This window comes from Balaenoptera physalus (genome assembly GCF_965194825.1).
Source record: "Balaenoptera physalus genome assembly, chromosome: 9".
NCBI classification, from domain to species: domain Eukaryota; kingdom Metazoa; phylum Chordata; class Mammalia; order Artiodactyla; family Balaenopteridae; genus Balaenoptera; species Balaenoptera physalus.
The window spans coordinates 28,902,452-28,915,944 of record NC_138888.1 but is presented as its reverse complement, the minus strand read 5'-3'; the positions used below and the strand labels follow the sequence as shown (position 1 = coordinate 28,915,944).

The 13,493-nt window shown below is 39.0% G+C and overlaps 1 protein-coding gene and 1 long non-coding RNA gene across 2 annotated transcripts in view; one reads left to right on the top strand and one right to left on the bottom strand.

Moving 5' to 3' along the window:
• LOC309667007 overlaps positions 1–13,493 on the top strand; it is a 361,110-nt gene that overhangs the window by 68,333 nt on the left and 279,284 nt on the right. The window lies entirely within an intron of this gene.
• LOC309666897 (uncharacterized protein) overlaps positions 1–13,493 on the bottom strand; it is a 232,643-nt gene that overhangs the window by 183,770 nt on the left and 35,380 nt on the right. The gene's annotated exons all lie outside the window — the stretch shown is intronic.

Below are 13,493 nucleotides of genomic sequence, written 5' to 3'. Positions count from 1 at the left end.
TTTTATATATTCTGTGTTGATGAGCATAAATAAATATTCCAAGTCAAATATTTAAGTTTTTGGATATTGTCAACAGCTTTAATTCATATTAGTAATCATTATCACATATTTACTAAGTACCCATTGTCTATTGAAATCTATTAACTGATATAGGACAAATTACAACAATAGCATAAAACTTGTCTACCTCGGGGAAGCTAGGAAATTATAAGACATAGAAACATTAACTTAAAAATACTCAATATTTATTAGTAAATATATTGATAATCTTCCATATTCTTTCACCTTGATGCACCTCTCTGCTAATTAACATGTAGACTGACTCTTCTTGTACATCACTTTTTGGATAAAGATGAACATTTTTTAAGCTTTTATTTTAGTATCATCAATCAGCAATGCTTCCTCCTGTAATAACAGGGAAACATTTTATACTCTCATTTCCTCATCCCATTTATAGTTAAAAATCATTTTTAAACTTTCCCTTTCCTCTCAAAGGTCTCATTTCATCTCTTGCATTGCTTTTCTAATTTTATTGCAATATGTCTTTGCTATTGCTTGGTAATCTTCACTTTCTTTATTAGTTTCAAAAACAATATGCCCTTTATATTAGCCTCAAGCTCTTCTTTCAGTTAAAGTACAAAATTAGTTTGGAATTTTTCCAGAACTTTTTCAAAGAAAAATGCTATGATAGCATTAGTGTGATGCACTCTGTATATCATCATTAAAATGATTAAAGCTGTTACAAAGCACATTTTTGTGCTCAGTGGTGTACAAAGCAATGGAAATTATTGCTATTCTCTAGAGAATCTAATACTGAGGAGGATGAATCAGTAAAGGACATAATTTGTGAGCAAAAAATACATAAACAAAATAATACAGTTGTTATGGAAAATAAAGTCTAGGCATTAATGAAGAGAAAGTGTTGCAGGATACACTTGGTTTCAGAGACCATATACACAGAAGGGTTGCTTTATTATGGGATACACATGATGATCTTCTCTTTTCCTTTTGACTCCACTTCAACTATAGCTTCTCTTTCTCTACATACCGCCCTCTCTTTTCTTCTCTTTCCTTGCACATTTCTCTTTTCCTTCCCCCAATCTCTTCTCCACTCAATGAAAGAACAATTCCCCAGCCTTTTCTGGTCCTAAAAAGAGCATTTACTCTTTTCTCAAATTGGTCCTTGCCCAGGATGAAGAGGCTTCTCCACTCCTAAATGGCTACTCTGGGTACTCCTGTTCAGTCCCAGTCTCAGCTAGCTGGGGTCTCTGCCTTCCAAAAGCACCAGCAATTCCTCCCTGAGAGCATGAAAGACTGACATCATGGTGCAATAGAAAGAACTGGGAGTCAGGCACCATGAGTTATAAGCTCAGCTCTGTCAACAGCTACTTGTATGGCCTTATACCAAGCTGGGTCTGAACATTCTTATCTATAAAATGTGGAGGTTTGTGGCAGGCTAAATAATGCCCCCTCCCCCTGCAAATATGTCTACATCTTAGTCCCTGAAACCTATGAGTGTTACCTTATATGGCAAAAGGGACTTTGCAGATGTGATGGTTAAAGAACTTGAGATGGGGAGATTATCTTGCATTATACAGGTGGACCTGAGATAATCACAACTGTCCTTATCAAAGGGACCCAGAAGGAGTCAGTCAGAGGAGAAGCCAAGGTGATGATGGAAACATGGATTGGAGTGATGCGATTTGAAGATGAAGGAAGTGGTCACAAGCCAATGAATACAGGTGTCCAATAGAAGCTGGAAAAGAAGCGGAAACGAAATCTCCCTTCATGTTCTCCAGAATGAACCAACCCTACGGCCACCTTGACTTTAGCCCAGTGAAACTGATTTTGGACTTCTGGCCTACAGAACGGTAAGAGAGTAAATCTGTGTTGCTTGAAGCCACTGAGTTTGTGGTAATTTGTTATAGCAGCCATAAGAAACTAATACAAGGTTGCACTAGGTGACTTCTATGGCTGCTTCTAACTTTAATTGCTACTTCACAGCTATGACCCATTGCTAAGTGACACAGACTTTGCAACACCTGGGTGCCTTAACAGATCTTGTTTTCTGTTTGTGTTTCTTTGTTTTTTTAAATAAAAACATTGTTTGACGAGACAGTTTACAGGTATTGCTTGTTCAAAACAGCAGGTGCATTTGAAGAAAGGCAATTGAAGAAGAGTCTCTGCAGTTTCATGTGAGATTTTGTTCCAAAAGGAATTGGTAGTCAGAGAAGAGCATTCATCTTCCCCCAGAACCTGACCCCAAACTACCATTCCAAATTCTTCTCCCACTACATCCTACTCTCCAGCCCCATCAGTCTTCTCATCACTTCCCAAACAGGCTCTTCTGTGTCCCCATTTCTTTGTTGGTACTTAGCATGAAATGCTGTCTCCCCAAATCTGCCCAAAACTCCAACCAAGTGCAAAGCCGTCTCGAAATCTCTCTCTGACCACCCAGGTCACATTTAATCTTTTCTTCCCCTATTCTCTCCATGTATATCATTTGTCCTACTTCTGTTCAGACTCTTGAATCCATCTTCTACTTAGTGCTTACACCTCAGTCTCCTCCATTAGACAGAAGGAACGTGGAAGGTAATGTCTATGGCTTATCCATTTCCGTGTTTCCTGAGTGTCTACACGGTGTTTTCAGTGTCTACACAAAGTAGATGGTCCATGTTTCTTGTATTAAAGTTACAGAGGACTAGAGCTGAAGAACCAATTATTGTTGCTTTTCATAAAGATACATCTTAGTGCAAAATTCTTCCATAGGAAACGTTGTGAGGAACATTTATTTATAAGTGCTCCCTATCTTTTCCCCTTATTTTCCACAGTGTTTTACTTTAGTGTAAACTTCCTAGGATTACCCCTCCTCTGACATACCATGAACAAGTAGGAAAAAATTAAACAAATCTTACTTGCATTTTTTTTTCCAATAAAAAGATTAAAAGTTAACTCAGGAGCCAGGGAAAGAGTAAAGAGTTTTGTTAAAGCACAATACATTGCAATTACAAGAAGACCATAATCCCTTCTGATTTACCTTTACCCCATCATTCCTCCTCTTCCTTGAAATTCAGGATTAGGTGCATTTTAAGAACTAAAAAACTATTTTAAAGTGTCAGGAGTAATCACTGATAATACCTCTTTACCCCCTTGTTCCAAACCAAATCCTAATTAAGTAAAGCTTGTCAGTAGCGCCTGAACAGTAAAAGCAATTTATTCCACCTGCTTTATATTAAACCATATCCCAGTATGGATTTGATGATGGAGAACCAAGAGGTAAGATTAGTTCACTTCAGAAATACCTTCTGGTGGTAGAATGCTTGTCACTTTACCCATTTCCTTAATCACAGTTGGTGATGATGCCAAACCCTTCATTTGGATAACTAAGGGAGCTTAACTATTAAATCCTCAGTACACCAAAAAAGGAGACAAGTAGGTAGTACCAAAGTGCCTATCATTGTTATTTTTCAGACAGGTAAATAGATCCAAAGGTCAAATTCTCATAGTATGTCTGTGAACAAAACCACAAAGAGGACGAGGCTAATGGATGCCCAGTCTTGTTTTATTATCACTTGCCCGATCAACACATCAACTAAAAACCCCTGACTTGTTTGAACAGAGGTACATGAATTCGCATGTGTTGGATTTAAGCGGCAGTGATACTGGAGGAGATCCTACGTTAGCAGCTGTTTAGATTTAGCAGCATCAGAAATAATTTTATCTTTATAAACAGTGAATGGATACTAGTTCTTTAAAGAAAAAAAATCTGCTAATTCCTCTGACGGTAAAAGAACATCGATGGAATGCTACTATCTACAAGTAAACAAACAAACCTCTCAGACTAAACCCAGGTCACCCACACATACTAACATCTTCTTTCATTATTGGCCTTCAGGGACACGATGGATGTTCTAAGTGTTTTCCGGCCCCTTCTCCTCTTTAGGACACAGGTCAGGACAGTACAACCTCAAGACTAAGCTTTGGGATGAATGTTTATACTACTGCTCCCAGTTCCCATTAAAAGAATTACAATGATATTGCAATCTGAATACTTCTGGAAAAGGCCTAAGGGGAGAGGCCTTTATTCAAAAAAGAACTAGTAGCTAAAGCACGACAGAATAAAGAGTGCCTAGTTCAGAAAATCTGGCCAAGTCAGTGCATTCCATATAAAATAAATTACATCTGTTGACTGGCAAGAAAAAAAAGAAATGTAGGAACTAGTTGTATATGTAAATTTTCAATAAAGTTATATAGATTCTGGTTTAGTTAATTATTCTATTGTTCTTTAGTACCTTAAAAGTACATTTAAAGCAAGTGTTTGATCTGTATATTTTGAGGACGGAAAGGCCCAGATCTGGGATAGGAAACTGCCAGGCTAGAAATGGTTCTTGGCAGAATTCCATCTGGCCATTGACTGATTTTCTAAAATTAAGTGTTCCTTGCTTCTATCCCTAATTATTTGGATGAATCAAATTTGAGAGAAAATAAGCATGTCATCTCAGACTTCATAATACTGGGTGTAGTCAGACATGTAATTTACAACAGGAAGTACATCTCTGAAACTTTCATAAAAAGCACAAACAAAGTCAGGCCAATGTAAGTTCAAATTTTGATTATGTCATTTGGCCTATGTGCCCCAGGGCAAGGAACTTAAACTCTCTGAGTCTCAGTCTCCTCATCCATAAAATGGGAATAGTAGTGCTTCTTTGCAGTGCTAAATAAGACAAAATATGTCATCAAGTCCACACACAACCTGTAGATACTTCAAAAGTGGTAGCTATTATCAGGAGTCCTGGGGGAAAGCAGCATTATTTATATAATGGATACATAAAATATGCTTTAGAATATTTTAAACTCCTTGAGCTTGAGTTTTAATATATTGCCTTGTGTAAACGGACAGACCTCATATCTAGCAGGCACTAAATAAATACTTGTTAATTTGTTTAATTATATATTTTCTTCAAAACAAAGATGTTATGCCAGCTTTTCCCCAGAGCTTCCATTTCCCGTGCTTTATTTATTAATTTCATTGACATCTTTGGAAGCAGTTTGCCACTAAATGGCAAAGAGCAAAACAGCAACAAAAACCATTCTGACCATAGAACAACAAATGAGCCTCAGCAGAAAAGAAAAGAAGAATCTAAAGCAGGCCAGGCTGTCTTGGGAAGGTTGGTCTTGACTGTCTGTGTTGAGAAGGAAGGTAAGGTAATGGAATGCAATGGGGAGTGGGGGACAAGGCAGGGTAATTTCAAGTTCAGCTCTAAGGAAGTCAGAACTATTTAGCAACAGAGCCAGGACTAGAATCAGGGTCATCAGATTTGGACAGCAGCATCTGAGATCATGAGTCACAATCCACAGTTGGCTAAACTCTCTACCATGCTGCCTCCAGCTGGGAGCTTTGGCGAGTTCCATCGCCCCTCCTGATCTGTTTCCTTATCTGTTCATTGAGAGGGTTGGACTAGATGAACTCCCAGATCCTTTCCAGTATTAATAGTCTATGTACATATGTTTCTATATAATACAACTTGGTTCCCTAGATTATAAACCCTTACATTTTTGATAGTGCTTTAGAGTTTACCAAAAGCTTTTGAAGTTACCATTCTACTTGACCTTCACAACTATTTTGTAAGTCATATATTTTCATCCTGCAGTTTTACAGATGAAGGAACTAAATCTCTGAGAGATCAAGCGAGTCAGTCACAAGATTTGCTAGCAATGGAATTTTGCGCACACTCAAGCCTCACAATAAGCTGAGGGGTTTGGTATTAAAAGTACAAGTATGTAATATACAAGAAAAAAAGTGCAAGTAAGTCAAATAGAAAGGGTTGGGGTGTGGCGGGGAGGTTGGAGAGGAGAAAATACAGCACAGGTTGAAATAAAAGGCTAAAAGGCCAGAAGCACTTGCACAAATTGCCAAGGGCAAGTAAAGACTTTTTTAAAAACAAAGAAGAGGTGGGCCTACTGCTTGACAGATGGCATAAAATTAACAGACGAGAAAGGATGAACGAATTCTCTCCTATTTTCTTTCTGCCTTAGAAAGAGAGTATCTTTCAACTGGAAAGTATAGAACATAGTAAGGCTTTGAGATCAAAATAGTGGAGGAAATAATAAATGTATTTAAAAATCTGCCCTATTTATCCAGGGTCAAGTTCCCAGGCTCAGATGAACTACCTCAAGTTTCTGAAAGGATCCATATCGTAATCAAATGGCCTATTTCTATAATTTCAGCATTTATAGAAACTAAAGAAGTGCTGGAAACCTAGAGATAGACAAATGTCCCAATTTTTTTAAAAGGCAGTTTCCAAAAATTACTGATGAATGTTTGACATCAATATTTAACAAAGTTCTACAAAGGTTAGGTTGGTTAAACAGATGATACGTAGAACTTACCAAAGGAAGTGCCAACCAAAGAGAGCTCCCATTGGTTGACCAAGAATAAGTCAAGGTCAACTAGCTTCATAATGAAGTTATTAGAGTATAAGTTTAGAAATGCTATAAATGTGGTATATATTCATTTCTAAAGGTACTTGGCAACTTTTTCTTTAATATCTTCATAGAATCAGCTACATGATAATGCAGTTAGTGAATTCATAATAAATTGAATAATTCACAGAGAATTGATAAATATTGATTAATCACATTTGCACATGAGACAAAGAAGAATAAACAATATATCAAAAGACAGATCAAGATTTAAAAAGATCTTGAAATGCTGAAATTATAGGTCTAAATGTTAATAGGGATCAGTGAAAAGGTACACTTAGGTTCTAGGAAATAACCTAGACCTCGTGGCTTTGAGAAATTTGAAAATTTCTTCGGTGGTAAGGACCTCATGACCTTCAGTCCTAAATTCTTTGATTATATGAAGCATAACTGCATGCATATGCATAGAAGGGCACTAGTGCTGAGAGCTATAGGTCCCACCTTCTATGAGGGACTGCCGGATCAGATACTGCACTCCCAAAACAAAGGATCAAGGAGAGAGCCAGCAGTAAATACTCACTATGTGGTTTTGACAGTGAGATGGAAGGAGAACTACTGTGATAGTAGTGGGTCTTTGTCACATGATGAATGTTTTATAACGGCCTGTGGCCTTTGTTAGAAAATATGTCACATTCTTAGCAGAGAAAAAGGAAGATGTTCTGAATGAACGAACAAACAAATGGCTGAAGACACAGTACAGTTTTCTGACATTTTCCCCTTCCCCAAAATGTGTTAGTAACAGTCAGAGCCCATAAAAGAATACCCACAATCTTCCAGAAACCTAGATTTTATTCAGAAGGCTGGTCCCCTTGTTTCTGAACTCTCTTAATGTTGCCCTTTGGCACTCTGGCCCTCAGGACCTTGACCAAAGAGTCTTTGTTTTTATTTCTACTGGTTTTGTTTTTGAAAAATTCAAGGCGAGTAAGAATTCTTAAATATAGTACTCAGTGTCCTCCTAAAAATCTGCTGCTGGTATTTATTCTCTGTTGACACGCTTGTGGGAGAAAAGGGCAGCCAGTGAAGCACTGATGCTGAGCGCGGGAGCCCAGGAAGGCTGGGTGGGAACAAGGATGCGTCCCGTGTCACAGTTTTGTAACTCAAACAGCAGAAGAGAAGCATGAGTGAGCCTGTAGGTTCCCAAGAGGAAAGGAGGTGTATGAGGGAAGGACTCATGACCTTCCACTTACAAAGAGCCAATCATATACTTTACAGTACAGCATAGCAGATGTTTTTGGTTTTCTTCCTCCTATAGAGAAATCTGACCAAAAGATACCCAGGGAAAATATACAGTCAGGGAAACCCATATTTATGTAGATGAGGCTTCATCTTCATGTAGGATGAGCACTGAAAAGTTTAAATTCTTTTATACAGTTTGTTTACAAGACCCTATTCTGCATGGCTGTTGCAGAGGCCATCGGCCTGCAGACTCAGACCCTGAGGACTAAGGGACAGCAAACTTTCTCCCAATTCTGGGTAAATACCCACGGAAATACCCACACGTATTCATACATACCACACCATACACATTCTGCTTCGAACTATCTGCAGATTTGATTTACTTTTAAGTATCTTGTAAAAGATACTGATCATCTGATTTCATGATCCCAAATATTCAAATTTCAGAATATAATTAACAATGCTGCTCAATGCACATAGCCATAATAAATAAATGTGTAGTAAAAAAAAAAAAAAAGGAGTTACAGGAAAAGCTGGAATAATGTTTGTTTTGGAGAAAAGACCAGTTTTTCCCAATTCCACAAAGATTCTTCCAGCACCTGTGTTCCATCCAGGTGCTTCCAGCCCCTGCAAAGTATCCACAGAAGAGGACAGAGTCGGTGCCTTAGAGGAGAGGCAAATGTGCTGCCGCTGCAGGTTAGGCCAGGCTCTCCACTGCTACCGCGCACAGGGGCAGCGGGGAGGGCTCCCAGCAGGGCATTCTCTCTAACTCTCAACGGCAGTTCTGCAAAACAGCTACTCTTAGCCTCATTTTAAAGATGAGGAGACTGAGACTCGGCGAGGGAGGCAGCATATCTGAGTCACACAGCCCAGGAGACATAAACACAGTCGAGCTTCCATCTTCCCACCTCCAGAGTCTGTGCTCTCCCTTTTATACCACGTATGCCCCCAGTAACTACAATACAGATTAAAATATCAAAGTGTGATAACAGCAAAACAAAGACCTGAAAAGGGTGGGAAAAGAAAGCAATCCTGGCTGGTTACCTGGGACCAGGCAAGCCTTTGTGAAGACTGAGGCATTTGAAACAGGTTGAAAAAAGTAGAATGTCAGCAAGTGGAGATGGGGGGAGTATGATAAAAACCTCTAAACTATGGCCTGAAATGCACGTTGGACTGCAGATTCCGTTCTTTCTTCTAACTTTAGGTAGATAAAAATTATTATCATTCTTCAAGCTTATGATTTATTATCCTACAAGAGTATAAAGGCTTTTCATCTTTACTGATACCATGTAAAGAAAATGAACTAGAATTACAAGGAAGGTGTTAAGTTCGTGTCACATGCCTTATAATTTAAGAATGGTGGTCTGGACACTGACACCAGTAAGAAAAGAAAAGAAAAGAAAAAAAGAAGAAAGAAAGGAAGAAAGAAAGAAAGAAAGAAAGAAAGAAAGAAAGAAAGAAAGAAAGAAAGAAAGAAAGAAAGAAAGAAAGAAAGAAAGAAAGAAAAGGAAGGAGGGAGGGAGGGAGGGAGGAAGGAAGGAAGGGAGAGAGAGAGAAAGAAAGAAAAAGAGAGAGAAAGAAAGAAAGAGAGAAAGAAAGAAAGAGAGAGAGAGAGAGAAAGAGAAAGAGAAAGAAAGAAGGAAAGGAAGGAAGGAAGAAAGAAAGAAAGGAAAAAGAGAAAGAGGGAGGGAGGGAGAGAGAGAGAGAAAGAAAGAAAGGGAGGGAGGGAGGGAAAGGAAAAGAAAAGGGAAGGAAAAAAATTTTAAAAACACATCTCACATTCAGTAGCTAGAGAATTTAATTCAGCTTTTTCTTTTTAAGGTCATGCAGTCTGTGAGCAAGAGATCAGAATAATGACCCTTTGAGGACTCAGTCCTTGAATATATGCATAATGAAGCCTTGAAAGTAAAGACCAAAAAGACTAGCCTGCAGGTTTTTTTTTTTTCTTATTTTACTGCATGTTATGCAACCAGGAAATAAAATAATTCATATTTCTTAGTTATAAAAAATTACATATAGATGCTATTCCAAACAATAAAACCAAACCAGGGGCAATTAATAGTAATTGGGCTTGTTTTTCCACATTTCTCAAGGATATGTGCATTCTCACGGACATATACACAAGCAGATTCTGAACCCTTCCCTTGGTCTTCTGGGCTAAATAAAACTTAAGGCCCTGCATCTACTACCTGTGTTTTTTTTATAATCAACACAAGACCAATGTTATCAGTTTATTCTAAAGTGAAACTCTCAAGATTGTGAAGAAGCTGGTCTAGATTGAAGGCGTAATGTTCACAATGATATCTGGAAGAGGGGGGAGAGGGTATGGGCTTTGGAAGAAAAGAAAAAAAAGATTTAGACCAGCAAGTACAAGGGGATGAGTACTTGCCATGTTACACTGAGATTCACACAAGAATATAGATTTTAGAAGAGATGCTAGATGACAGGATGCCAAGTCAAGGTGAACCGGAGCTCCTGTGGTCTCCTCAAGCTTCCAGCCTTTGGGATAGGCTTACAGTGTTACTGCTATGGTCTGAATGTTTGTCTCCCCACAAAACTCACATGTTGAAATCCAATGCCCAATGCTATGGTATTAGGAGGTGGGGCATTTGGGGAGTGATTAGGTCACAAGGGTGGAGCTTTCGTGAATGGGATCAGTGTTTTTATAAAAGAGACCCCACAGAGCTCCCTAGCGCCTTCCACCATGTGAGAACGCAGGGATAAGTCAGCCATCTGCAACATGGAAGAGGACCTTCACAAGAGCTCTACCATGCTAGCACCCTGACCTCCAGAGAGGAGATTAGTAGATGATAATTCAGTTCAGAGCATGTCACTTCAGGGCTTGAGACACTCATAGGATATACAGCGGGAGCTATCAAGCAAACAGTTAAAAATATAATGTAGCTCATGGAAAAGTTCGAGAAAATTACAAAATCAAAAGAACAAGTTTGTTGCTTCTACTATAGTTATTAATAACAATCATTAGGAGAGCAGCGACTTGAAAAATGGGTTGGACATAGCCAGATTCTTTTTAGGAAGAATAACTCTGACAGTACCATGAAAGAAGGAATGGAAAAGAATATAGAGGTGGGAATACTAGGTTACTGCAGACATCCATCTGGAGGCGGTAAGGGACCAAATTCAGAGAGTGGCCACAGGAATGAAGTGGGACGGTCAAATTTGAAATTCATTTTAGGGCAAAATTTCTAGGATTCGGCAATGAAAAAATTGGGTTAGGATGTGAGAGAAAGGGAAGCATGAAGATGTCCCTAAGATTTCTAACTGAGAAGAACAGGTGGGTAGACATTATTAACCAGCCCAGCATAAGTCAAAGTTTTCCTTTGTTCCTTGTTCTTTCCTTTGTACTTATATACTACATGCCCCCTAGGCTCTGACAGGTTTCAAAGATATTGGGCCTAAAGATAATCCTGCTGGTCAGAAGAAAATAAATCACTTGCCTTTTTAAATACGTACAATTTCCAGTCCAAGAATAAATAGCTTGTAGTAGTTGAAAAAGAGATTTAATAAATCGTGTCCTGGGACTGAAAGTAGTGATTCACTACTAACAAATGATGCTATTGTTTAACTCCATCACTCATTACCTCATTAGTCTACACAGTGTCTCTTACAGGTCTCCACTTCCCTAAGTGGAAGGTAATGCAGATCGGCTCATCCAACTCTACTGTGGCCTATCCATCTCCATTCCACCCCACTTAGCATCCCAGAGGCTGAAGAGCTACAGACCTTTTGTCATTTGCCAGATTTCCTTACAGCTCTAGTTTCCTTCCAAGGTTGAACTTCCACCAAGCCAACCTAACCACCCAGGATTTGGAAGGCAGAGGCCATTCTGCCACCCCTGCTACTTCTAGTAGCATCATTGCAGTGGTGGCATTTGGTTTTCTTGTCTTTTCTGCAACAATAGTTGCAGAGGTCTTGTTATAGGTTGAATTGTGTTCCTGAAAAATGTTGAAATCCTAACCGCCAGTACCTGTGAATGTGACCTTTATATGGAAATAGGGTTTTTGCAGACAATCAATTAAGATGAGGTCATTAGGGTGCGTCCAATCCAATATGATTAGTGCTCTTATGAAAGGGGGAAATTGGGCACAGAGACAGACACATGTGAACATGAAAGTAAAGATCAGACTGATGTATCTACAAGCCAAGGAATGTCAAAAGTTGCTGGCAAACCACCAAAAATTAGGAGAGAGACATGGCACAGATTCTCTCTCACAGCTCTCAGGAGGAGCCAGCACTGCTGACACCTTGCTCTTGGACTCCTAGCTGTCAGAACTGTGACACAATACCTTTCTGTTGCTCAGGCCAAACAGTTTGTGGCACTTTGTTATAGCAGCTGTAGAAAAATAGTACAGGTCCCCGGTCTGGTTCCTAGTTTTGTGGGTGTTGAGAGTCAGGGAATGGGGAGAGGGGTGCATCCAAATTGATGATGCACATTACAGCATAGTGGACTATTCCCAGAGCTAGCAGTCACAACTTCAGGTTTTTAAAAATTCCTTCCTTCTCCTTTTAAAGGCAGCAGCTACTTAGGTAGGCCAATTCAGCGGTGGTTCCTGAAAGTGCAGTCTAGAACCTGCTTCTGACTTCCCATTCCTTGAATTAAGTCCCTTTTTCTTAAACTAGGTCCAGTGGATTCTGTTAACTATCCTGACTATAGGAAACCATCACACCCCAAAGTGATTCTAGCCCACAGAACACAAACCAAAATTCTATGTCCTCTTGGGCAATACAGTACGTGGATCTATAACAGGTATGAATAAACCAAAGCAGAGTGAAATTAGGTAGTAGGTCTAATTGAAATTACATCACAAACTAAAAAAAAACAAAAACAAGACTATTCCTTCTATAGATTTCTGTATTTGTAGGAAGAACACTGACCTTATTGCAGTAGTAAGCTAGCTGGTTTTCCTTAGCTAGTTAAAATGAGGGGAAAACAGACAGAGAGAGGGGTGGGGTGGATAAGGATGGAATTTATAAATATGGGTGTAAACATTGTAAATTTTGTTAGTCAAATAAAATTTTTGGCAGTCTTGTGGTTTTGGAAAGCTCCTTTGGAGATTCTGTCATATAAAACTTCAGAGACAAATCAATCACTAAAAAACTCAGGCCCAGGGCTTACAAGATTTGTAGTCAACTCTTCACAAAAAATGTGAATGAGGTACAAGGCTAAAACTCCCAACGATATTGTTAATAATCATAATATTTAGAGTTAGTTTTTTTTTAAAGCCATAGTGCTTCCTGAGTCTAGACCTTTACTACTCCAAATGGGGTAACTGAGTCCCAGAGAGGTGAGATGACTAACTCAAAATCAAGCAAATAGTGGTCTGATTATTTGAAGGACAAATAACTAACTCTTATGTAAGAAAAAATTTGCTTTCTCAGTGCCCTCAGAAAGCATGTTTCAAGAGCCAGGTGTATATTACATGCTAATAGATATGCACAGAGAAATTTGGGCAAAGTTCTGCTTACCTAATGCTGAGAGCACTGACTCAGATGGACAGGTAAATAAAGAACATCAGATAGAGAATTCAGCTGAGCCTTCAAGGCCTAGATCAAATGCAGTCTCTGCCCTTAGCCTTCTTAGTCTCCCAGCACATGTCTGCCTCTGAATCCCAGGGCACTTCAGTCATTTCTCTGTTAGTGTATCTGTCACTTATTTTTTTGTAGCACTTACCTAGTGCCAACACTGTTCCAGTGCTTTCCTCAAAACAAGCCCGTGTGACATGTCCTAGTATTATCCTCACTTTATAGATGGGGATCTAAGGGACAGAGATAGGAGGCCACTCTGCCAAGGTGGAACAGGATTCAAATCAAGG